Below are 26,554 nucleotides of genomic sequence, written 5' to 3'. Positions count from 1 at the left end.
CAAGTATTTTTTATTATAGAAATATACACAGTCATTGGAAAAAAACATTTTTTATTGACAAATGCATATTAATCAGTTAAGAGAGATGAGCAGGTTTTATTTCTCAGTGAAGCAAAATGAAGTTACTGGCATAGCATGGAGCATAGATGAGGATGAACTCTCCAACAATGTGAGTTCATCCTCATCTGTATTTAATTCTTCACAGTTTTTAGGGAATAAAAATACTAATAAGAGAAAATAAGCATGTGGGGAAAACATAACTTCCCCTTTGCTTCTATGGGCCATGTGATGTGCCTGCTGGGCAGCTTGACAGAAATCCAAAGATGTTTCTGATGCTTAGACACATGTTTTTTGAAAAATCTGATTAAAGAAAATTTTGAAGGCTAGTGACTTAGAGATTTTCCTCAACTGGACAATTTCTGATATGTGACATCACATCACAAACTTTCTATAGATAACCCATTCAGTTGCTTTGTTCACTCAAAGATGATTTAAAGATCATGTTCCTTATCTGAACTCCTGTGTTCCAGAAGATCCAGCAGACCCCTCTTCTGAAATATGCTTAGAACTTACTTAAAGTACTAAATGGAACTTTTAATAAGTTCCCTTATTATAATAATAAGTGAACTAATAATGGGTCTTAATATGAACCCGAAAAAGGCACACTTTAACTGTAACTGCAATGACACAAAGACCTTTCTGTCAGGTCAGTAAGCAAAACATCCTGCACCTGGTACCTCACAGCTTTGTACAAGGCAGGAGCCAGCTTTTTCAGAGCTCCATCCTACATCAGAGTATGAGTCAGTAGCATGGAAAAACTCTCTTCTTGCTATCAATAAACAGCTGAAGGCACTCCAGAAACTCATGCCCACAAACATATCAAAGAAGCTTGAGATGCTCTGCCAATGAGCCCCAAATCACATCATCATCCTAGCAGGTTAGAGATGACTGCATGAATTCAGACTGGCACTAGATTGTCAACAGCTTAAGGGCCTGGAAAGACCTAACAGTATTTAAAGGAAATTTAGACAATGCAGAGATTTGTCTATTCCTTTGCTAAAAGCAGAGAAGGTAGAAAATCAAAAGAAAGATAATCTCTGTGGAGCTTAAAGGATCCCAACACTTCCTTGCCAGCAGGTAACATAAAGCCAACAACAGAAGAGAGAGAAAGGAAAAAGGATTGTCCTGATTAAGAGAGGTGATTATTTCCTTTTCAACCAAGTCCTGTATGATTGCTGGCCTTCCTTTTCCTCACAGAGGAAGTCAGGGAGAAAACAGAGACACTCATTGCTTTCTCTTCTTCTTCCTCGGTATTAAAATGAGGTAAGCCCTGACAGACAGCATTATCTTCTCTTCCTTTAAGGATCCAGCACAAGCTAAAACAAGGAAAGCCCTGAGTAAGAAGGGTGCCAGTGAGGAGGGGAGCCCACTGTAGTGTTCTGCAAGGCTACCTTTGCATCAGCCTCCCAGGGAGTGCTAATTCCTGCACAGCCTGACAGTGTCCTGTACCCAGATGTTGCAATGCCACTGCTGCACAAGGTCAGCATCCACATGACAAGCTACCAGAAAGAACTGGCAAGCCCTCATTGCTGCTTTTGACAATCAGCTTCAACGGAGCATAAGCCCATCATCTACTGAGAGAAGCATTATTGTATAAAGCCAGGAGACATTTCACTCTCTTGCAGAATGAAAATCATGGGAAGCATTATGTCCCTTGGACATTCAGAAAAGAAATGCAGTTGTCAGATACAGAATCACTACAGCATGTGACTGCTGCTAGAGCTCAGTAACCGAACAAATATCTTTCTATCTTTAGGTTTCTATGTCATATCCAGTCTGGAATGAGAGCAGCTGTAAGTTATTGCCCCCTATGATTATGCCATGGGCTATCCCTTAGGAACAGATAGTCTCAAAGCATTTCTATTTGTCAACATTACCCAGGAAAATAGTCACTTGTGACTTTCTTAAGTTGAAAAAGGAAAAGAGCTCATAGGCTTTAGATTCACATACATTTTTATAGCACAAAAGATGCAGCTGGATCCACCTTTCCAAACAAATCTAATGTTGTCTTCAGAGGATTTTATACTGTGTCAGTTTTGCACAGCAACAGCCACCCTCTCCCAGCAACATGGAAAATGAATACAATTATTTGATCACAGAGTTGACACATCCCTTTCCTGTGTTATAAAGCTCAAACAGTCTCTCATGTTCTATTCAGTGGTATTTTGAAAATTCCTTATCCCTTTCAGTGCTGGATCCATGCCACAAACTGTGCAGTTACTGACTTCCTGCTCAAGCCCGCACTACCACCATGTCTTGTTCATATGATGAATTACATAACAAAGAGTACTTTGCTTGAGCACATCCAACCAGGTAAAGACAGCCCTTAAAAACACACAGCCCATCCACAGAATGTGTGTAATGCCCATAAAAAGACATGTCCCCAAAAATGTGACGGGAAGATTGCAAAAGTTCACAGAGTGTATAGCTTTGCCAGTTTCTACAGTGGCTTTTGGATGGGACTTTCAACAGCCTTTCATTACCACGTGTGTCCTCTGATTCAGGTCCTCTGCACACAGCTACACCCCTACTTTCAGACAGGCCATTATTTTGAAAATATGGACTCTTGCAGTTTAAAGACTCTTTGTTGCTTTGGGCAGGACTTTTTTCCTTTTGCTCTGCTGCCATCCAAGGCAGCACTTACACACACAAAAGCTTGATCTCGAGGGACAACAGGAATTCAGTCTTCCAAAAAATGAGCTCCCTTATTACATGAAAAACTTTGGTTTTATCTGTATAAATAACTAAGTGTTCATGTTTCTAAGCTGTCATTCAATGTTGAGAGGAATACTGAAACAGGACCAATGCCCTCTTTCCCCTGTTCACACAATATGAGGTACAAATACCTAACTGGGCAGAATTTCTATGACATGATGTATTGGCATTATTCTGGAGAGGGTTGACATCAAAAAGTTGAGTCCCAAACAGTTTTTCAGGAGGATAAAAATTCAGACACATGCAAAGTTGACTGTTTATCTACCTAGTACCACAAAAAAATCAGGTCTGTTCTGGATTAATATTGAGACATTGGAAAAGTATCTTCAGCAAAATGTGCTTTCACCATCAGTAGAAGACAAGAATGGGTCACCCAGAACTGAACCTGAAATGGCAAGGTTCCACTAGATTAGAGATCTGTATCAACTGCACTTTTTTCTATATCCATTCAACACAGTACTTTTATACTCCAGCCTCAAGACTGGGGAGAATGCAGGCCATCAATGTCAAAGTCTCTGATGCACATCTCAAACTTGAGTAACTCAACTCCCATGTTCTTATTCTGTTAGACAAACCAGAGTATTACCTGATTTTAAGTGCTGAAACATTTTATTAAAGTAACAGGCAGTAGAGCCTCATTTAAAATGCTATTCTGGTTTGGAGACCTATTGAAAGTATTCAATTAATTTTAAAAACTCATTACAGAAGATCTTATGAACTGACAAATTATTTTAATGATTTCAGTACAGTTATGTCAGTTTATGAAGTCAAGTGTTAATCAGTAGTCCATTATTCATCTTACATACTTGCAGCTCAGCCTAATAAAACAACTAGAGAGTCCAATGTCATTTTATCCTTTAACATTTATGGGCATGTTTACACTGATTTTATAAAAAATTGTCAGTTAAAGCAACATAATGTCACATTTCCAATATGGTTTAAATGCAACATTTTCACAATTCCAGTATGCTTAAAAACTTCCATGAAAGACCTTGATGAAAGATTAAGACCAGCTCCAAAGAGACACTGGAGATGAGCTCTCAAACAGATAAATCAAGACACATTTTGCTAGCTGCTATGAGATATGAAGTATTTGATGTACTTTATAAATGCTTTGCAGCTGGATGTTCCATTTCCTAGGGAGACTGTAATGACATTTTTGTAACACTCTCTAAGTTTTGTATCTTTGCTGATTGGTAGAAGTATAAACTGCGCTCTTTCTTCAGTGTAAGTAGAGTTTGGCAAAAAGCTGTATAATTGTCTGAGGATGGCTGTTTAATGCTTCAGATGTGCTACAAGCCTAGACCTCATGAAAATGAGTACCCATAACAGTTATAATAATGAGTACCCTTAAATTTTTCTTTTTTCTATGATACTGTGTAGTGGACACACCAATTACTTCTTGCTCCCATTATTCTGAAATGTCTAGCATCTCTGTGGTTTCAGCGTGGCAGAGGGAACATCATTTTTTATAGATGACCTTAACACTAGCAAACATGGATGGCTTAAGGGGCCAAAGAGAAAGGCTATTCAATTTCAATGCTTTTACATTTGACAAAAAAAGAGACCTGAGAAACTTTTACAAATCTAGCATTTCACTCTGAGTGCACACCTGATTTCCCAGTGTTTCCCATCACTTTCGCATCTGATTTCAAATTAGTTACAGATATTTAAGTGATGGAATGCTCTGGGGAAATTTGGACCAGTGCTTTGAGTAATGATAAGCTAAAACTAAAAGAAGATTAAATTGTTTTTTAGAGAGGTAAGAAAGGCAGTGGAAAAAAACCTCAAGTGTGAATAAAGAAAAAATACGGTCATCACAAAGGCACAAGTAAATTTTTTCATAGAAATTGTCTCTTTCATGCTTTGTTATAGTCTTCTCCAGATTCTTAAGGACTGCTAGTTTATATTTCTTCCTCTGTGTGCATACCCAATATACCAAATATGCATTGCTCTGATTTTGCAGCATGTATTTTCTTTGGCTGGTGGCACCAGAGATGATGCTAGAAATATTCTGAACCATCATTTCATCAAGAATTTGCTTCTTTAAACATCTGACTCTTCATTCTGTGAAGAGTGACTCCTTACAGTTGCAGCAGGTGCTTTTTGTATATTTATACCACTCTTATGGTGGGGTAGCCTGAGATCCCAGAAATTTGTGCCCAACCACCATTTCCTCCTCCAGTTTCAAAATCTAACCTGGAGAATGCCCAGGCCTTTAAACTGTAACCCAACTTCCATGCCAGCCTCCATTTTTTACTTACTTTCTGAAATCACCAGAGAATCAGCAAAGAACTAGACAGTGGAAAGTTAGGATCCTGGTTTCCCATTTGTAACAGCAAATTGGAGGAATTTTTCTTCATCTCACTCTTCAGTTGATTTTTCTCTGCTTATTTCCAGCCCATTTTGAACCACTAAAAGCTATTAAAGTGGAATCTCTCTTTTCTTTCAACAGCTGAAGTCCATTAGGTTGCCCAACTGCCAGCAAAAATTTTACATTTATTGACTTATTTGTACTGTATCTCAGAGTCTTAAAGCAGAAAGATGCTGCTCCAACCATCTTTAAGAACAGTTTGGATGAAATGAGCTGAATTACACTCTAAAATAACATTACCCTCAGGCCATCACACTATGGAAAGTTGAGGAACGAACTCTCTCCATAAAGCAGAAAATTCCTATTTCAAAGCAGAACACTGGTATTAAAATAGCTACATTAAGAAGACACCACACACATTAGAGATCTGCTCTTTTTTTCTGGCCACATTTCATAACGAGGAAGTAATGAGTGTGTTTACAACAGGTGACGATGCAAGGCCTGAGCACTAGAAGGCAAAGCCTTGTTTACAGAGCTCTTCCTGGATGTCTTAATAAAAATACTTGAAGCTTTTCATTGTATATGCACCACGTGTGTTCAAGTACACTGATAAGGCAGAGTGCATTGAAAGCTGAGAACACAATAAACATTGAAGTATACTAACCTTACACCTAACTAGAAAATAAAAAGACACCCATAAACAAGCTCTGTTTTCAAGGATTGAAGTAGACCGATATGAAAGTATTGAAACTTCAGTCTGCTCTCAACTTTTATCTCTGCAATTTGCATAAAGAAGTACAGCATTTTACTAAAGTCTACAAAGTTTAAGCATATGTAACAATCAGAAGAGCAAAAGCAGGAAGGCGTATGAAACAGCACTCTACAGACATTCATCCACAAAATACAGATTGCACTTTGTGACCTTCATTATCATAATTATTGATAAAAATCCTTTAACATATTTTTCATCTTAAGTATTATTTTCATACATTTTAAAGCCTAGCAGATAAGCCTGGTGTCAGAGCTATTCTAGCACCAGTATATTTCAAATATGAATAAATTATCTATATATGCCTTTACTGAAGACTCTTTTTTAAAATACAGCTACATGCAAATCCAGCCAAGGTGACCACAAACTACTTGAAAAACAAGGCTGGAAAATTTAAATACATTTAGTACAGAGATAGTGAATATGTAAAAATATGTTTATACTTAATTCACTTAGATTACCTTCTTGTGTAAAAGGTCAGGGCTATTTTTCCCAATGGTAGGGTACATTCATTAGGTAAGATATGTCACACCTGAATATATTAATTTTTATTTTTACTACAGGGTTTGATGGCCTTCAATTACACTATTTTCTGCAATGGTTGGAACTTGATTTTATTGGAAAATAATTACTATCATTTGCCTTGCATCTCTAAGGGAAACCATACTGAGTAAAGAATTTAGGTTCCAGCATCATCAGAAACTTAAAGTTTCAAGACAACTGTACAGAGCATCATCCAACCAACTATGGCAACAGGGGACAACTTTGTTTGTTACAAGTAGCCTGAAATTTATGGCTGCATAGACTGCAAACATGTTCCTTTATAAACTCAGAAATGTTAATTTGCAATTGAAAATATCTGCTTTTGTGAGTTACAGCAGTATATATTGTTAACATTGATAAACATCATATTTATTTATATTATAGTCTAAAACAGGCATCATGAAATTAGTCTGGAGGTCTTACATTGTTCCACTGTTAGGTAATTATTCCTAATTTGTAACACTGCTAAGTAACAGAGTAATACTTGGGCATGAGATGCATTCTGTCATGGGCAGCTTGTACTTTCTTTAGTGTACAGCTGTCCCACTCTGGTGCTATCAGTGTGGGAAATGTCTAATGCTAGTGAAATTTAAATACATCATTTGTTTTCATGGACATCACATACCAGAGCTTCATTAGGGCACCTCATACCTAAATTAAGCATCCTTTCTGCATGAAACCCAGAACAAACCATGCATTTCCATTACAAAGGTGAATCCAACATGGGAAACATTCGGAAGCATACTCCACTTCAAACCCATTCACTAAATCTTATTCAAATATGGCAAGAGAAGGAAAATGCTTTCTAAAACTGTAGACAAAGTGGATTCCTTGGCAAACTTGTTATACCTGTTGTATGTATTTGGTACTAGGACAACAGCACTGTCCAACAACAACTGTAATGTTTCCTCCTAAAGAAAACTGATAATGCAATGTACCAGAACTTGTCTTTAAAAAGCTAATATCTCCACTACATGTCAGTTTCCCAATGAAACAAATACCAAAAACACATTGCTAGATAGTTTATTTTTCACGGAAACAAAATGTTGGTTCTGTTGAATAGACTCTCTGTTCTCATATTAGTAAGTACCAACAGATGCTCTTTTATATGCTAACATACATTCCATTCAAATGCACTTGAAAATTTAGTTATATTATCATTCTTTTAAACACAAGCACTATTATTTATCTCAATTCAACTTTAAATGTAATATAAAGCAAATTTTCTCATTGTGAAGAAAACTGGAATTGAGTGCATGCTAGATTTTGTCTAACCAGCATTAGCCCACAATTTTTGATTTTAAACATTTTTTTCTAGGCAGAGTTAACCCAATGAGCAACAACAATATAAATACTTGTAATGTGCACAAATATTGTTGCAACTGCAGCAGTAAAACATATACTAGTCTTAAAACACTTTGAGAAATAAAACACTCTATTTCTGAGAGCCAAACACAGAGGTATGTTAAGTGAATAATAAAAACACATTTGTGTGTACTAATTGGATAATGACATATATTGCTTTGACTGTCAGTTACCACTGTGCCTTTAAAAGTTCCTTTTGTTAAGCATGTAATTTCACTGTTAAAAACGAATAAAAACCTCTGCAACTACTTCAAGACAGCCTTGCATATGGTACAGATCTAATGTCAATGTTACTTTGAAAATAATCCCCCATTGTAAGACTTTGTACTTTACATTCTCATTTACTTTTATCTGCCTTGGATATGTTTGGGTTTGGGGGGGTGGAGGGTTGTTGTTAAACTTTTCTAAACCCTCGGGTAAGTTATAAGGATTTAATAAATATACCTGGTATTAATCCATTCCTCGTTTCAGTTAAAAAGAATGTGGCTTGCTGAGTCTGGGTTAAAATCCCTTCCACTGTAAGAAAGCCTTTTGCAAAGCTCCTTCCAATTGCCACCAAGGCATGCTCAGTCCTCCAGTCCTCCCTGCCACTGAAATCCACAAGTAATGGCACAGTTTTGACCAGCTATCGTGTCTCACCCTGCGTCTCCCTGGGCACTCTGACGAGTAGCTTTAGTAATCTAAATGTTCTGTAATCCAGGCAGAAAGACTAGACAAAATCCTTTAAGCAATCTCTCACCTCAGCGTTGGTGAGGCTGGTCCAAGTCTGCATCTTACACATAAACAGACTCCAAATCAGCATTTTTGCGTGTCTGTGTCTGCATGCAAATTTGTCACCACTCAAAACACCGCACACTATCAGAGCTACCAACAATTTAAAAGCTTAAACTGATGGAGAGGAGCGGGAAGGAGGTAATTTCAGGTACTCAGACTGAGGTTTACCCTCCGCTCCCCCCCCAGCTGAGGCAAAGAAAGAGTCTCTACAGACAGGACACGCTCCCAGAGTTTTCTGCCAGCTTCTTGCCTTTGCTCACACAGCCTGTCTGGGGAGCGACCTCCATCCGTACCAAGACCTTCAGCATCGAGTCACAAAACACGGACGTAACAGCGAGGTACGCCAATTCAACAAGCACCAGCGCCTCAACAATCAAACCTCCGAAGTCTCGCCCGGCTAAGTAGAAAAAAACCCGCCGAACCCCAAAGCAACATTTCCGAGAGCACCTCACAGAGCGCTTGGAAACGCTCACTCTTTGCCCCTCACGTCCTCCTCCAGCCCCCGCTCGGCTCCAAAGTGACTGAGCTGAGCCCACGCCATCCTCCCAGGGGCCGGGAGGCTGTTTTCCCCAGCAGAGCTCGGAGAATTCCCAGCCAAGTTGTCCCGGCGCGCCGGCGGCCCCCGGCGCTCGCCTTGGCTTACCCTGAGGGGAGCGAGGGCAGGCGGGCTGGGCTGGCTGCTCCCCGCGCTCCGCCGGCCGGCTGCGCGCTGCCGCCGACAGCAGGCAACTCTTCACTGACAATCGGCGCTGCTGAGGGGCTGCTCCCGGCAATAGTGTACATCCTGTAGCAGCAGGCTCTGCTTCTAGCAGCTGGCAGCAGCTTTCGCGGGAGCAGTGATGAGCACAGCTTGAGATCTTCCACAATTAACCAAATATTGTATAGAGGCAACAAATCAACAACTAAAACCCTGCTCGCAAATAAAGGCAAAGTACAATTTCAGATGGGAGCTGAAAGCTTAAGTCACCGAATGCTACATCTCTTCTTCAAGATTATTCCAGCAAGCTCCTTCTGCTATTTTTACTGTACCATAATGCACTAGGTCTGGCTTTTACCCTATTGAAAGAACATGAATATATTATTATCCACACAAAAGAGCAGGTTATTGTTTATGAATTACCAGCCTTCCCAGCAACAAAGGCTATTTTCATAAGAAAACTCAATTTCATTTTAGCTCCAATTTGATTACCAGCTGAAGAAAAGCAGCCCTGCGCCTAAACCTCAAAGGATTTTTATTCATACCATTGAATGGGCTTTATTGCTTCCTTTTCAAAACTGATGTAGAAAGCTTTTAGAGTAAAACATTGACAAAAAATTATTGCGCTGCTATTTTGTGCAATAACAGAGCTGAAGAGGGGCAATGATTTCTCAGTCATCCTTCACTGTACTTCAGAACAGTAAAGGCTGGAATTAATGACAGACCATAGAGAGGAGCTAAGCCAAGGTCTCACAATGCATGTCAAATCTAAATGATCACTATACATTGAAAAGACCCAAAAAAGCCTGCAGCTGATTGATTCATGGCTTTCACAAGAAAGACAGGCTTGAAGAGTTTATTGCACCACAATTTACTCTGAATTATCATAAAAATGAATGTAGAGGCTGAATGTCACCCCGGCACACTCCAAAAACACACATCCAGGGACAAAGTTCACCCAGGAATTATAGCAGTGCTGTTCATGCTACTATAGTTAAGGGTCTGTCACTTTTCTCCTATTATAGGGGGTTTTAGCTCAGCTGTAAAGCAGTGCTCCAGAATAAAACTTGGCACAAAGGTCTCATTTTGAGGGAATATAATTTTTTTTAAACAAATGTAAAAAAATCCAAACCTTCCTGGCTGTTTTTAAGTTAAACATTTCTAAAAGCTGCTTGCTAATTTCTGAGGCTTTTAACAAATTGTATAATTCTAAATTGGGTTTAGGAATTGAATGTTTTTTCTTTCTTCAAGAAATAAAAATTAAGCTGTCAAATCATAAGGGGCATAAATTGGTTTTGCTGTATCGGACAAAAAGATTTTTAAATTATTTTTCTTTTTAAATGTTTTGTAGGACATGTATGAGAGAAGAGTAGAATTGAACTGCTAGTGCATGGACTTTGCCAGAGACACCTGGACGCCACATTATGAAAGCAGCCTCTGTACTACTACAATTTGAATCGGCTCAGTCACTAAATTAAGAAGTCTCCACAAAATTTTGCATACAGCAGATTGGAATGACTCAAATGCAGCAAATTTAAGGTTACTAATTCTGAGACAATTTCTCTTTCCATAGCTTCAGTAAAAATGCAATTAATTCATTCTCATCTTTCGGTGGTTTGACATCAACTTTTGAAAAGCTAAAGTGGAAAATAAACCGAGTTGCTACCATAGGGCCCATTTGGGGCTCTTTGTCTAACACAGAAACTTTGAAAAAAACAACCAACTGTATTAGTTTTACAAGTCTCGGCTCATGCTGTGTTTATACCTTTTACTTCACTGTGCATTTTTTAACATTACCTGTCCTGAGCAGAGATTCACATTTCAGGCATTCTTCTTATCTCATATAGGTTTCAGGGGGAAGGAAAAGGTTATCTTTAGGTTTTGGTGGAGTCCAAACCCAGAATTTCAGAATAATCCAAACTTCTCTTCTGATTCTCTTTCAGAATGGGCACAGCTCACACGGAAAAGCTGAAAGGGTTAAGCTCTGGCTAAAGGTAGATGCTGCTCCTGAGGTTCATCTCTAGGTCCAAAAGGGTTTTGGTTCTTGATGCTCACTACAGTCAGTCAGAGTTTCTGTACTGGGATGGTCTGACTTCAGAAGCCCTTTGTGAATTGCAGTTAAGAGAAAAAAAAACAAAAACAAAACACTGTTCTTGTTCATTTTATTATGCAGTATTCTCACTGAAAAATATCCAGAGAGTTTATAAAAGCAAAGAAGCCTGAAAACCCTTCCTTCAGTGCCAGAAAGAAAGAGAATGCACATAAAAAGAACTGATTTTTAGTGAAATACTGCAGTTTGGATTTTTTACAGCTATTTCCGACAGTTGGGTAGCTCCCTACAAAATTCAGTGTACACAGAGACCACTGTCAGCTCACAGGAGCCGAGTACAAAGGAGTGTTTCAAAATTCCAACATTTTCTACCAAAAATTCCACAGTCTCATTCACATCTTCCACTGTTTTCATTATTTCATTTTATTTTTTTACTGTGTTTGAAACTTTTCTAAAGATTGGTGGCAATGGCTATACATTCCCTTGAGACACAACCAAACTCTGGCAAACTGATGTGGAAACAGGAAAATTTTGCATCCCAAACCAAGGAAAGGAAAAAAAAAAACAAAGACAGAGAGAGAATGGCATAAACCACAGACCACAAACAATTATTCAAACAGTTTTCAAATTCAAGAGGTTCTAGTTCCACAGAAATTTAATACCCATAAAACATTGAGAATGTTGTATACTTGTGAAGCTATGTCTGAATAAAGATAGGATGGCTACAACCATTTCCATTCTGAAAAACAGTCATTTTTTAGGGAAGTATGCTGTAGCTAGTAAAAACTACTTGTCCACATAGACCAATTCCAGTTCCTATTCATGAGGCTTGTTGGCACATCAAGGCAGTAAGAGCACCTGGTACAATACCACTGCCCAGGCACACAATTTTTAAACACAAATTCAGATACTCTTGGCACCATTTTCAAGTGGAAAAACTACTGAAGGAGAGTATTGAGCACCAAAAGAGATCTCATACTGTTGTGTATTTAAATGTGCATGTGCACACACATGCAGACAATAAAAGTGGTCTCCATATATGTATGCACACAAAATCTAGCTGGTTTTGCAATGCTCTCATAAATTGTGTGTAACCATTACATGCAGTCACACACACAGGCACATTTTTGTTTACAGCAGATGCTTTCTGAAAATATCTATTGTCTCACATCCTACATTTTTTAAACACAGAGGATCTGACAGACTAGGGAAGTCTTACAAATAGACAGCATTTTAATACATTGCTGCTCCCTGAAAGGCTGAGCTGACAGTGGGTTTGCACCCCTCTGATAATTCTGATAATTCATGGCTGAACCCTATCTTTTTTCCCCACTCATTAACACTTACTATCTTCCTTTGGGACAGGTAGTGCTCAGGGCAGGTGTAAAAAGTCCTTCAGACAAGGTACCAGGCAAGCCAGCAGCAAACAGCCTGCTGTCTCCTTGGTAAACCCCCACTGCAGGAATGCAGGAATGGCTGGCATAGTGCTGCACCAGCAGACAGCTCCCGTGTAAGAGAGCAGGGGTGGAAACCCATGATAGTTTTCAATCTCACAACACACACAGGAGGCTGATGTGGAGCTGAGAGATGTCTTTGAATGCTGTGGTCATGAATGTGCATTAACACTCTGCCAGGACAACAGTAACTAAGGAAATAGTCACAGGATTTGTCCACACTGTTTCATTAGAGCATTACACAGGAAAAACCAAGGGAAGCTGCCAAGCCACCAGTTAAGCACAAGAGTTTATTTAAAGCAAATGGACTTGCCTGTACCAGGTCTTCATCATTAATTTTTCCACAAGAATGATACAGTTATCCCTCCCATGCCTTCATCCTTGAACAAAATATGATCAAGATGCCCTTGGGCACACAGAAGAGCAATACCAACACAGGGTTTTCAGGAGATACTACTTTGCTCCAGCTGTCTTCCTGATCTGTAATATTTCCACAAGCCTTTCATAGGCCCTTTCAGTGTTTCATAGAATCACAGAATTTATTGTTTTGGAAAGGACCTTAAAGATCATCTAGTTCCAACTCCCCTGCCATGGTCAGGGACACCTTCCACCAGACCACTGTGCTCCTTGTCAGATTTGCCTTCAGCAGCAGCCTTGAACTTTGTCCCACCACATCCTCCTCCGCAGGTAAAGTCTGTGCTTTGACTCTCCCAGCAAATCTTGATCCTCCTTGTTCCCTTTAGCTCCACTGACTTGACTGCAGTGAGAGTGGAGTGTGCTGGCACAGGAGAGACAGGGAATAAGTGTCTCTGGGCGCAAAGCTAGGATGTAAAAGCTCTTATCTTGCCCTTACCTTGAAATAAAAAAGCTAGGGGGTGTGACCTGTTAGAATGTGAGTAGTAAATTCACCACCTGGCCAATACTGAGAAACTGTTGCTTTGCAAAAGGGGGTGACACACTCCATTTTAAACTGTTTGAACCAGCTAGTACTAGGCAATCCCTGACATTTTAGAGACAGGCTCACTGTTTCATCATGGCCTTACAAGTGTGGGTCAAAGCACTGTCAGTCATCCATCTGCTCTCCCAGCTCCCAGTCCAGCCTACACTTCAGCACCTGGATGCTAAGTTACACACAGGAGACCAGAGGCTTTTTACAAGTGAAAGGAGAGGGATAGGCACTGAAGAACTTCAAACTACAAATTAAGTTACTCATTTGATATTATCTCAAATTCAAGATAAATGCAAGTCAGATTAACTAATTTGTTGAATTTTTATTATCCACACTTTTTTCATCTGCTCTCTAGGAAATGCCTTAGACTTACTACTAAATTCAAAGTAAACATCCTCTCAATTCTACCATAGGAAACCTTCCAGCAGCCTTTCAGCTGGCACAACTGCTCCCTTTCCCACCCATTTGGGAATCTCAAGCAGAGATCATGCCTCTATCCAGTCGAAGTCCATGAAGAGAGAAGTTGGTACAAACTGGCTAACAGCATTACTATTGTGCATGTGAGGAGGTAAATAAGGGCTCACCAGCACATTTTTTCTCCCCCTCTCCCAAAGGAGGGACATTTTGATGAGATCTTTGGAAAAAGAGCCAAAAGGTACTTTGTCATGGCTGTTTGCATTATTGCAGGAGGTGGTAAAAGTGCTGATGGACTCAGAGCCCACAGTATCAAACAGAAACTGCTCTCTGATGTGGGGGGGGTGAAGAGCCCAAAACAATACCGTGGATGTGGGAGCAAGTAAAGATAAGGCTTTATTGTCATTCAGTCTTATTGACTGTGGTCTTTAATCTCATTCACATTTTCATAAGTATTCCTAGAGATTCTGGTTTTCAGCTGGAAACCAGATCAGAGTTTGTTCCTGGTGGAAGGTAAACATTTTTTCAGTTAGACTGGTATGGGGAAGTGTTGAGCTACAGTGCAATTTGTTAACACAGAGATGGTCAGAAACTAAACCATGCAAACCTAAACCCCAGTTTAAGTATTTGTAAGGATACAGGCAATTGTCTGCTTCATGGCAGAAATCCTTCCTCCCTCACCAGCAAAGTATTTACATTAGAAAAATAAATAATATTTATTAGAAATGCTGTTTAAACTCAGAAAGCAAAACTCTCTTGTAAGAGGTAGCTGGCAGAAAAACCCACGCAAAGTAATGTAAAAAGAATGTAAAGAAAGAGTAACTGTCGGTGGGAGGAATATTCAAAGACAGCAAGAGAAAAAAGCGAGCTCGGTTCAAAGGGAGGCTGTGATAAATGACTGCCTGAAGTACACTAAAATGGAAGAGGACAACTTAGAGACACCAAAGAGACAAACACTGAGGACAACAATCCCTAAGGTACAGCCAGGAATCGCAGCTAGGTAGTTGAGAATAGTTTCAAAGAGAAGCAGCTGTTTTAGGGCAGTACTGCATTTCTGACATAAAAGGACTGCCAAAGAAAATAATCCTCAATAAATAGTCTTATTTGTGACAGAAGGAAATTACATCTTGCTTATCTGGTTCTTTTCTTCACTGTGTATAAACATACTGAGAATGGGTTTGTTTGAAAAAAATGTACTCATTGTGGCAGTAGCCCACTCCTTTATCTTTCTTTTTTCTTTCTTACCTCGGGAAGAACAGAACCAGGAATATATTTTCTACCGATATTTCAAAATAAAAGATAGCTCTCTAAACATCACAGATATGGTTTGTGACAGGATGCAGTGATATCTGGTGCAGTGCCACTGGAAGGAATTAAATTTGTTTGCAGTGGAGGGGTCTTTCTTGAAAATGGATGGAAATAAAAAGAAATGGAGAAGGAGACTGATAGCAAAGGTTGAGGAAAACACAAAGGGTCTATTGGACAGCACTTCTATTCTTCTCTGTATGGTGCATTAAGTGCATTATAGTAAAAATGAAGGAAAATTCTTTCCTTCTCTTTAAAGTCCAACATTATTGAACTTGAAGCCTTTAACTGTGAGGAAAGCTGTGGCTTTTCTTTAATACAATTCTGCTATTGATTTCTTCATGCATTTCATTCGAATGATTCTGACAGTTTAAAAAAAATACATTACCTTGATGAAAGATACAATTTTTCTCATGGAGAAAGGCATTCAAGTAGGTATGTGTGATGTACCAGACATGTGAATCTTAAGTGATGCTAGTGATGCTCTCAAGCACAAAACAAAACAAAAAAAAAAAAGACATTTCAAAGAATGGAGATCCAGTTCTTCTCATTGAATGGGATTCTGCACACACAGGTATCACAGCAGCATCTTTGGCAAACACAATCTCTTCTTCCTTTCTACTTACTGCTTTTCACTGTCCTAAATCCCTTTCTGATCTGCTGACCTCTCTTCCACTGTGTTTCTCGCTTTCATTTGGCATTTTGGTCATTGCCACATTGCATTAGTTTCCTCTTTATGCAAATTGTGTAATTTTATCTTTAATAATGGAGAAGTATACATTTTTAATAACATTTAATGTGTCTTAATATCCTAGAAACAGCTGCTTTTTTATCACCCAGATATAACTATAGTTATAGTCTCCCCATTTCCCATGACAGTCATCCCATTGCACACATGCTCATTTGCAAAACACTACACCTTTAGCATGTACTAAAAAGGCTTCTTTTTCCTGCAGAAATTCACAGAACTTACATGAAACTCACAGACCTGAAGGACAAAAAAAATCCTCTAGTCCAACCTTGTGCATTATGGCACTATAAGATTGCTTTTCTATGTGTTATTTCAAGCTCAAAAGCCTTTCTCGTACTGGAATATATGCCTGAATACTGACCTAAAATTTGTTCAATGAAGGACATTGCTGCCCTTGATAAATTATAACAATGGTTAATTTTCTATGCAGTTAGAATTTCCTTCATCATACTCTTACTTTTAGGCTGAATTTGTCTTTCAGCCATTGTAAAGAGAAAGACTCTATTCAAGTCTCCGCAGCAAGAACGTGTCCTGATTTTGTTCTTATTCTGAGGACAAATACATCTGAGCTAGCAGTGCTGCTCACTCTTTTTTTCTGTACTACACACATCCCCAGCACACTTGAATAAGTCACTTGTCCTCCCAGCCCACTGGCAGCTGGCCAGATGTAGGCCTCAAGCAGTCTGGTAGAAATGTGGTGTGGCATTGGCAGGATCCAACTTTGCAAAGAGGTAACTGGAATTTTCACTTTTGCAAAGCTGCCTCCATGAAAATGACACAGCAAAGGATTCTCTTTGCAGCCTTAGCCAGCTCATTCATCCTCTTTTCTGTGGAAAAATTTAAGAAATCCTACATGTCCAGATTCCAAGAACTCTAAACTGACCACGATGCTCCCCCCTAAGAAGAATAAAATTTTAATCTTTTTCTAAAAATCAACTTATCAATCTCATTATCTATATTTGTGGGAAAGAACAGCTGTTTGGATGACTAGCACTCTGCTGAAGGTCTGGAGCAAAAATTTAAATTTCTATTCAGAGACGTTCACATATTCTGGTGTCAATGTTCTTCATAATTATATTTCTAGAAAAAATGTCTTGATCCTGTCCCACTCTGCATACAAAGCATGGCCTATAGTATCTAGAGCCTGTGCAATGGTTGCATGAGGAGAAACTGGAACATGGCAGATGGAGAACAGACTGGCTAGACAACGACAAAGATCTGGAGTTCCAACTTCCCCAGCTGCAATGCAGAGATGTAAAAATCCAAGACTTTCCACTGCTTCCTGCTGCACAGAAGAGTGTTACAAGTTAGGTGAAGTGATAAAAGCTCCCACAAAGGAACAGAGAGAGACAATAGAAGCCAGGGATCCTGACTGAAGGACTGCCAAGGCATGGATGCCCTATCCAGGCCCCTCCCAAGTGGACCCAGCAAAGCCACCGATCCAGGAGCTGAGAGAAGGAGTCCATGGGATCAGGAAGAGCCCTCCATCTCATCCTGACTCAGGTGAGGTGCTGCCAAGGGCTGGGCCATATGGGGTGCAGGGAATCCCATTTTGGCATTATCCAGGATTTATTATGAGATGCTTAGGCTAGAAAACAAAGGTGGAGACAGAAGGCATCTACGTGATCTGAGGAAGCAGCAAGTGTGGGGAAATAGACCAATAAGCAGATGAAAAGGGCTGGATACATGTAAATAGGGAGCTGGCCATCACACTTGTCTCTCCATGTCTCTTGCCTGATAAATACAGTCCAGGTTGCTTCCTCATTAAAATCCTTTCTCCTTTCCCGGGTGCAGGCTTTCTGCTTTCTGTGTACATGTGTGTTATGGGGTCTGACTGCAACAACCAGAGGCAACTGCGGGTAGCAGGGGGTCCCTGTGTCCATGTGGACAGTGAGTGTGGGTGTGCTGGTGAGTGTGAGCACGAGCAGGGATACCTGCAGGTACATGAAGTGTGAGCTGGGTGTCTGTCTCTCTCTCTGTCTGCCTGTCTGTCTGTCTGTAAGGGTGATACCATAGGAGGAGCAGGTTGTAGGTGGGACCAGTGGAGTCCCTCCAGCTTCCAGAGTTGGTGGGGTCTCTACGAGTGAGGCCTACTTTGTGTGTGTCTCTAAGGGTGACACCATGTGTGGTGGTGGCTGTGGGCCCAGAAAAGAACCAGCCAGCTCAGAGTGTGAGGGGTGTGAGTGATGTAGTCTTTGCTAGCAACTACACAGGAGGTCTCATACATCCAGGGGCCAGCAGCTGGCGGACTGGGATACAGGGGCCATCTCTGAGGCAGGCTGAGTGTCTGAGCCCAGCCACTGGAGTGATCCATCCTGTATGGGTAGGTGTGCTCTCACTAGAGACCTGTGCTTCTGCTCAGGGATGAGCAGGATGAGGCTGTCTTTGTTGCCTGTGTTTGTGTGCATGCTCTGTGTGTGTGTCTGTGACCTGTGTGGCCAGCCATGTACATACAGATGTGGTGTATATGTGTGCTCCATGTGTCTGAGTACATTTCCAGCCTCACTACTGGGAGGGTCTGCAGGCACAGCTGCAGCATCCTCACCTCCCCTGGGCTGCTGGATATCTTGCCCTAAAAGGCTAGATTATCAAACCATTCTGGATTTTTCCTTCATATAAATGTAAGGTACGTAGCAGGGTAGGACTCTACCCCAAGGTCAGATGTCACAGAAGGAAAGTTGAATGTACAGACTTTGTCAGCAGATTATACCAGAGAGTGACAGTAACAGAGAAAACTACTCAAACTGTAGTAGTCAAAGTTCAGCAGATTTTTATCTTGTTATTCTACTATCCCACCCATTTCTGTGTGAATATTTAGGAGCAGGAAAGAAAAAGAACCAAAATCTTCAGTTCATACCTTGGAATGTCCAGAACAAGATGTGGGTGACTTTGCTCCATTTAAACTCTTCTTATTCCAAGGTGAGAAAACAAGGACTGTGCATAGAAGATATCCCTCTTGAGAGCTCTTCTTGTAAACTCCGTAATACTTTTCCCAACTCACCTCCACATCTTGTTCAAGAATCAACACTTTGAGTGGAAACACTGTTATCTGACAGACAAACTGACGCTACAACCAGATGTACAGTGCAGAATTATATATTTTTCGTGTTGAGTTTGTGCGGCCAGGTTTTGGTAGCAGGGGGCTACAGGGGTGGTTTGTCTGCCAGAAGCTTCCCCCAGTCTGATGCAGGCAGTGCCAGCTGGCTCCAAAACAGACCTGCCACTGACTGAGACCATCTGTGATGGTGGTAGCACTTTGGGAGTAACAGATTAAAGGAGGTTAAAAAGTTACTGGCCAATAGCAGTTGCAGACAGAGCAAGGAGTGAAAACATGTGAAAGCAACAGCCCTGCAGACACCCAGGTCAGTGAAGGAGGAGGTGGAGGTGCTGCAGGCAGAGCAGATTCCCCTGCAGCCTGTGGTGCAGACCAGGGTGAGGGAGCTGTGCCCTGCAGCCCAGGAAGAGACAGTGGGGCAGGACACTGTGTAATGAACTGACTGCAGCCCCCACTTCCCATCTACCTAAGCCACTGAGGGAGTATGAGGTAGAGAACCAAGAGGAAATTTAAGTCCAAGAAGGAAGGAGGGATGGGGTAAGATTTTTTATTTTTTTTTTAATATTTAGGTTTACCTTTCAGTATTCTACTCTGATTTGACTGGTAATAAATTAAATTAATTCTCTACCCAAAGTCCTGTCTGTTTTGTCCATTAAAGTGACTAGTAAGAGATCTCTCTCTATCCTTACTTCAACCCATGAACCTTTCATTTTACTTTCTCCTCTCTATCCAGCTTAGGAAGGAGTGATTGAGAGGTTTTGGTGGGAACTTGGCATCAAAACCTACCATACACATTCACTTCCTAAGTTCAGGGTCACTGTGTTTGAGGAAATCAGCTTTTGCTTTTGCTGTCATGGGCACCCCAAAAAAACAATCTCAGAACTGCCTTTAGAAATATTACAATAAATTGTTCTTGCAACATAATGCTTACAAAAATTTTGACAGTGCTGCGATTACTCAGTATTACTGCAGTGTTATTTCAGTCATGTTCCTTAGACGTAAGGAGAGAAAAGAACATAAAACCCCAAAACTGATCAGGGCAAAAATCAGTTCAGAACAATATCCTGTTTCTCATGCTGGCCAACAGCTGGAAATATTTGTCCCCAGTATATCCCCCCCATCTCACTGAGAAGCACAGGGCAAGCATCACAGCCTAAGGCAAGCATCACAGTCAAATAAGTACATGCAATAACCCAGAAATGGACCTATTCTTGAACTTCTCTACATGTTTTTAAATATTTTTTTATTATTATTTTACTGCATCCCGTGACATATTAAATGATTTAATTACACACTATGTTTATTTTAAAGACAGGATGTTGACTTTGCTCTGTGTTCCATAGCCCTTCTCTTGTGAAAAATAATGAGTAATAATTGCATTGTCATCTTTCTAGATCATCGGCAAATTTAGTCTTCCATTCCAATTCAGCTGGACTCTAAGCGCTTCCTACAGAAAACCTAAAAGGCTTGGAGAAGTCATGAAGTTGGACTTGAACATCTAAATTTACTAAAATTAAGGAGGATTAATCCCATCTTTTACTGTCCTGAAAAATATTGTCTGAATATGGCTACTATTTGAACACTCATTAATTTTTATGATTTTGTTGAATTGCATCCAGCTAATGAATCCCCTCGGTTTTTTGAGAGCATTGGAAATTAACATAAAGTGTAATACCTATGAGTTGCTATGCATTGTATTCACCACATAATTAATATACTGGACATACAAATTTAGGCACTCAGTAGAGATTTATGAGCATTTGTAAAAACATGACCTTTTTTTCATACCTATCATAGCAGAAAATGCTGCAGAAAAAACACGCACACACACACACACACACAACCCTCTATTCTGCATTATGGAAACAGAATCATGGAAAGGGTCAGGTTGGAAGGGTCACAGTGGTCATCTGGTCCAACTTTCCTGCTCAAGCTGGGTCACATTAGAGCACATTACACTGGATGGTGTCCAGATGGTTCTTGAACTCCAATGAGGGACAACCCACAAACTCTCTGGACAATCTGTTCCCACTAAATAAGTTATTCCTCGTGTTCAGCTGGAACTTCCTGTGCATCAGTTTCTGCCCATTACCTCTTGTCCTGCTGCTTGGCACACCTCAGCAGAGCCTGGTCCATCCTCTGACACCCTCCCTTCAGATACTGAAAGACACTGAAACCTCTCTGCTACCTTACAGTGTAAGTTACCCTTGATGGAAACTCAAAGATTAAACTTCCTTTGTCATTCATTAAAAAAATATAGCAAATACCATGCTAGAGCTATTGCTGATGAGGATGAAGTACTGTGACTATTTAAATAAAGAGGAATGTGTAAGTTTCAAGTTGTCTTTCTTCAGTATAAGTATTCCTGCAGTTGACCACAATTCATAAATGGGTGAATTTCACTGCAGAGCTGTAGCACATTTTCAGTGGAAGCTTTCTACATGACACTTCTGCTTCATTAGAATGCCCAGTGTAGGGTACCTGGCCCCTGAAGTGTCAGCCAGAATGCCTTGTTCAGCACCACAGTTCCTTTCAGAGCCACAGGTGAGCTGGGAGCCGCCAGGCAGTGCCCTTAACAGCTCCAAAGCAGTCCCTCAAGGCAGAATTAACTGTGGATTTTCACAGGGGGCTGAGTTGTTGAGTTGCACAGTTTCTTGAAGACCAAGTTCTTCAGAGGCAGGTGCGGGTGCTGATACACCTTCAGCCATATTAGGTATCATCTAATTGCCCCTCTGCTTAAACCAGGAATCTCCAAAGAAACTTGGGAGTACTGAAGGCCCTTTAGTACCTTTGCCTCTACACATCAGCACACAGTCTTCCTAGGCAAATGGTAAAGTGAGGGGTGAAACCACTCACAAAGCCAGTCTGTCTCAGGAGGGGAAGCATACATCTCATGGAGACACAAATCATGGAAATTATTCTTGGCTGACAAATACACAGCTATCAAGTCTCTCACTTTGGAGATCGGTTGTTCAGAGTCTGGTAGTTATTCAGAGTATTCACAGTTGAATAGCCAGCTGTTAATGAATTTAGAGGGGATGGATACTTTATATGGGAGGAGATTAAATGATCCTTGGTCATCAGGGGTTGACTTCTTTCAAGGTTTCACTGTTGCTCTACTGAAGGTGAAGCACTGGGGTAGTTGGGAGCAGTGCCACTGCTCTCTAGCTGCTGGCAGCATTACACCCACATCTCCTTCTCTGCAATTCCCCATGAGCAAGTGAAGTGCATTTGTGTACCTAGGCTGTATTTCAGCTGAGAAGTGCTACGTGCACAGGCTAATGGGAAAATAGTCCCTGAACCTTCAAGTGTATTACCTGTGGTAAATTAATAATTTAATGTAGGTATACATTTATGTAATATTTGCCCAAGAGTTGCTCTGGAATTCTCTTTAAATAATACACAATTAGATTTAAATGTTTTCCTCAATTTTCCTTTCATGAGCATATTTTCTAAATTTTCTCTGATAATTCATTCCATAGCTGCATTTCAACTGGTTTGTAAAATTTTACTAACTCACAAAGATATAATTTGCATAGAAATGAAATACAGACAGAAATGATGAAGAAAAAAGGAGGTTTAAACTAAGTATAGCATCGCAAACAATTTCTTTCATAGGTGCTTTCCAGTGCAGTTGGAAACAGTCATTTAAAAGAATACTATCAAAGAACATGCTGTACCAAGAAATGGTATATTATAAACCCAATTCAAACAGCCACATCTAAATTCCACATTCATAGGAATTGAATGATTGACTGATTATTACTGGCATTTATTTCACAGAAAGAGGGCAGCTTAATAAAAGTGTATTATTCAGTCAATGGTATGCTATGATGGATAAAGAGGTGAAAATCACAAACATTTAAATCCAAAAAAAGGCAGAAGGCAAAGCAAGTACTGAAAAGGAGGGAAGAGAATTCATTGCTAAGTGATCGTCTTTTAGACTACCCTATTGACAGTCTGCTCTAGCAACCAGGCTCAGAAAACATGGAAAACTGTTTGGGATAGAATTTAGAGTTGACTCTTGGGTAAAGAAGGAGGAGCTGCTCATTATTTTTCGTTCTGCGTATCGCATATCTGCTCCCATTGGTCTTTACTTACTGGCAAGATAGGCCTTTGTTGATTAAATCTTGCATGGGTTTCCTAAAAGCAAATCAAATTAGAACAAATGCTAGTCTTACAGGGAGCCAACGTGTGCGTTAGCATTTGTACCACATCAGTCAAATCAAACTGAGCCTTCACACCACTTTTCTCCACACGCAAAATTCTCTCTCACTTAACAGGTTGAATTCAGAACTTGAGCTGTGCTCCTCTAGTGGCCTCAGAGCACAATCCTTCATTGCTGATCCTGAAGATGCACAAAGGCTGTAGGGAGTTAAGCTGTCTCTCCCTCAGACTACATCTTCTTGTCACCTGGTGTTCACACAAGAAGGGGCTGACAGTCACAGTCATTTTCTTTCTCACAGAAAATGAGTTGAAGCCCTTGGTAATCACCTTTCCCATCAATTCCTCCTTTCCCACAGTTTCAGCAGCAGCACAAGTGCTGAAATTTGAGTACCTGTGAAGACTCATCACCCCTCTTCAGCTTCTACCTGCCCTCCTGCCCCTGCCCCTGTGAGAGGCAGAAATGGAGCACACAAGACTATGAGGGGACAAGATTGTAAGCAAATAAGTGTCCTCCCAGGCACTCTTTGCTAACCTATCTCCTCACAGTACTGCTTCACAGCAGCCCAAACTGCATTCTGTGATGGCATTGCAGGAGCTTCTTCTGGGGGCCTCCTAGCCTGGCATATACACACATTTCCTTTCCTGCTTTAAAAAAAATACCCAAACTTTAAATACTTATCACAAGTCAGCCACAGGGTTAAACAGAAGAGGCAAAGTATCCTGTCGACTTTACAAACACTCCAGTAAAAGCTGAAGATGAGGAACTAAAAGATTTGGGCCATGAGTGCATGGTGTTCCATCATACACCAAGGAAGAGACCCATCTTAATTGCTGAGAAACATCTGTGTAGCATTCATCACACACTGCTTTTCTTCAGCATATCCTTAAAGCACAAAGAAAACAACCCACTTCCATCTGGCATAAAAAGATACATTGACTTCTTATTTTGAACTGAATTAATTTTTAACCTGAGTTTTTCAGTTATAAAGAAATACTCATATACACACAGGACAGTTTCTGAACAGCAATCACTGATCTCTTCCCAGAAACCAATTATACCTAAACTATGGTGACAGGTCAGAGTAATTGAATAACCTGAAAATTCTAGTTCACATAAGTCCAGGAGTTTGCAGCTCTCAGAATTTTTCTTAAAGAAGGATGGAGAAAATGTAGTCTACTTTCTGTTTGTTACTCCAGTGGTTTCTCACACAATGCTCATACAAAGGAGATTTGGAGAGCCATTTACCTGAACAGTGCTTTATAAATCCAACCTAAAAATGGCATCTTGCAAGTATAACATTCAGTTTCTACTCAGGAGACTTGGTTTAATGTCAAAACAAAAAGAGATGTTAGAATTACATAAGTGAGTAAAAACCAGTATTCATCTTTATATTTCCAGTTTCCTCAGACTTTATTTTTGAAATATAAACTACCTTACCAAATGCTTAGATTTATTTTTTTTTTAAAGCACCTTATAGGACATTTCTTATGGTGAATGAATAGAGCTGAGAGAAGTGAGGATGGCAGAAACTGATGCAATTGGTAATGCTTATTTGTTCAGATTTGGGCTCTTAGCACTAATAGTCCCCAGTACTAAAAGAGACTGTGTATATTTTTGTAAAAACAAACCTAGCTTTTTTTGTAAACCTTTTGTTGTAAAACCTTTGTTTTTTGTAAAAACAAAGTTCTGAAATGCATTGCAAGGTATGTGAATCTTTTAAATAGTCCATTCTTTCAATATTTTCTGGATGTGTGCCAAGAATTTGGAGTTAGGAAGGAATTCTAATTGTAATGTTTTTCCTATCACTCTTTGCACTAGACCAAAAGGTCAGACCAGGTGATATTTTGAGGTCCCTTCCAACATAAGCTAGTCTATGATTCTGTGAAATGGTCATTGTGTACTGGATTCTCTTGTTTAATGGATATTGATTGGAAATAATTTCCTTCTGTAAGTCTTTTGGGGGAAAATGAAAATTTGGTGCCCATTTGGTCCTCACTGGAATAACAGGTGCATGTCTCATCTGCCCATTCTCCCTCTGCAGAGGAGTAGTGTTCAAACTACATGTATTATTGTGGATATGCTATCAGTTAAGTCTAAGATGATATTTTACATTTGCTTTTCATGAAACAAGTGGCCAAAAAAATAAAGTGAAGAGCAGTCCCATGGGGACTTTTATTAACCATAACTAACGGGTGTGTGAACACGAACACGCTATTTCAGTCTCTTACAAGTTCTCTATGAAGAGTCTGATGTTTTTATTATACAGAAAACACACCTCACTCCTCTCATGTCTCATGGTCATATTGTAAAGCTGGATGGACTTACTCAAAAATAGAAGTGAAAAAGATATATCATAATCTCTTCATTCAGGAAGAACATAAGATCTCAGATGGATCTGAAACAGAACCAGAGGAAACAGGGTTTGAGCAGAAGCTGGCCCTTGCAGCTCATGCAGCTTCACTGGGAGAATAATGCTACAACTGCTGTAGATGAAGCACTGATTGAGTCTGCCCAGGGTCCAGGAGGAATGTTATTGCACACTGTGTTTTCCAATCTACCTTCATTGTCCCTTGTAGCTCACCACACTTACTCATACAAGACTCCCTTTGCAAGTAAAGCCCCTGTAACTGTACTGTTATCACAGGACCTAAAGATATCATAAAGCAGTTTGTTTCCACAGATCCAGGAGTACAGCAGCTTCTCTGTCATTTAAATCTGTAGCAGCAACTTTGAACAAAAAGGCACTACCAAGGCTATAAAGTTCCATACAGCATGGGTAATTGGAAGCACACGCTGCATGCATTTTTGGCCAACAAAGAGTTCTAAGCCACACATAGCTTAAAATCATTCAAAATCTCTAAAAGTAGCAATGTTCATGTTCTCATGTGCTTCTTTCTTTTATAGCATAACTTCGTCCTATTCAATGGTAGATGAGTGAAAGCAAGCACACCTGGCAGCTTCAGAATGATAAATCCCTATCAATATATTTTTTCAGATTATATCATAAGAAATTAGATTTTCTCTTCTAACAGTGACCCACTGCAAAAAATTATTTAACATAACTTTAAAACTACTCATCCCTAGAAATTAAAAGCTGTGTCAGAAATAGGTACTAAAGGAATCAGCAGCCAACAATATTTTAGAAAAGGCAGGAAACGTTAGAAAAACAGG

This window comes from Parus major, chromosome 1 (genome assembly GCF_001522545.3).
Source record: "Parus major isolate Abel chromosome 1, Parus_major1.1, whole genome shotgun sequence".
Lineage (NCBI taxonomy): Eukaryota > Metazoa > Chordata > Aves > Passeriformes > Paridae > Parus > Parus major.
This window is presented reverse-complemented; position numbering follows the sequence as displayed.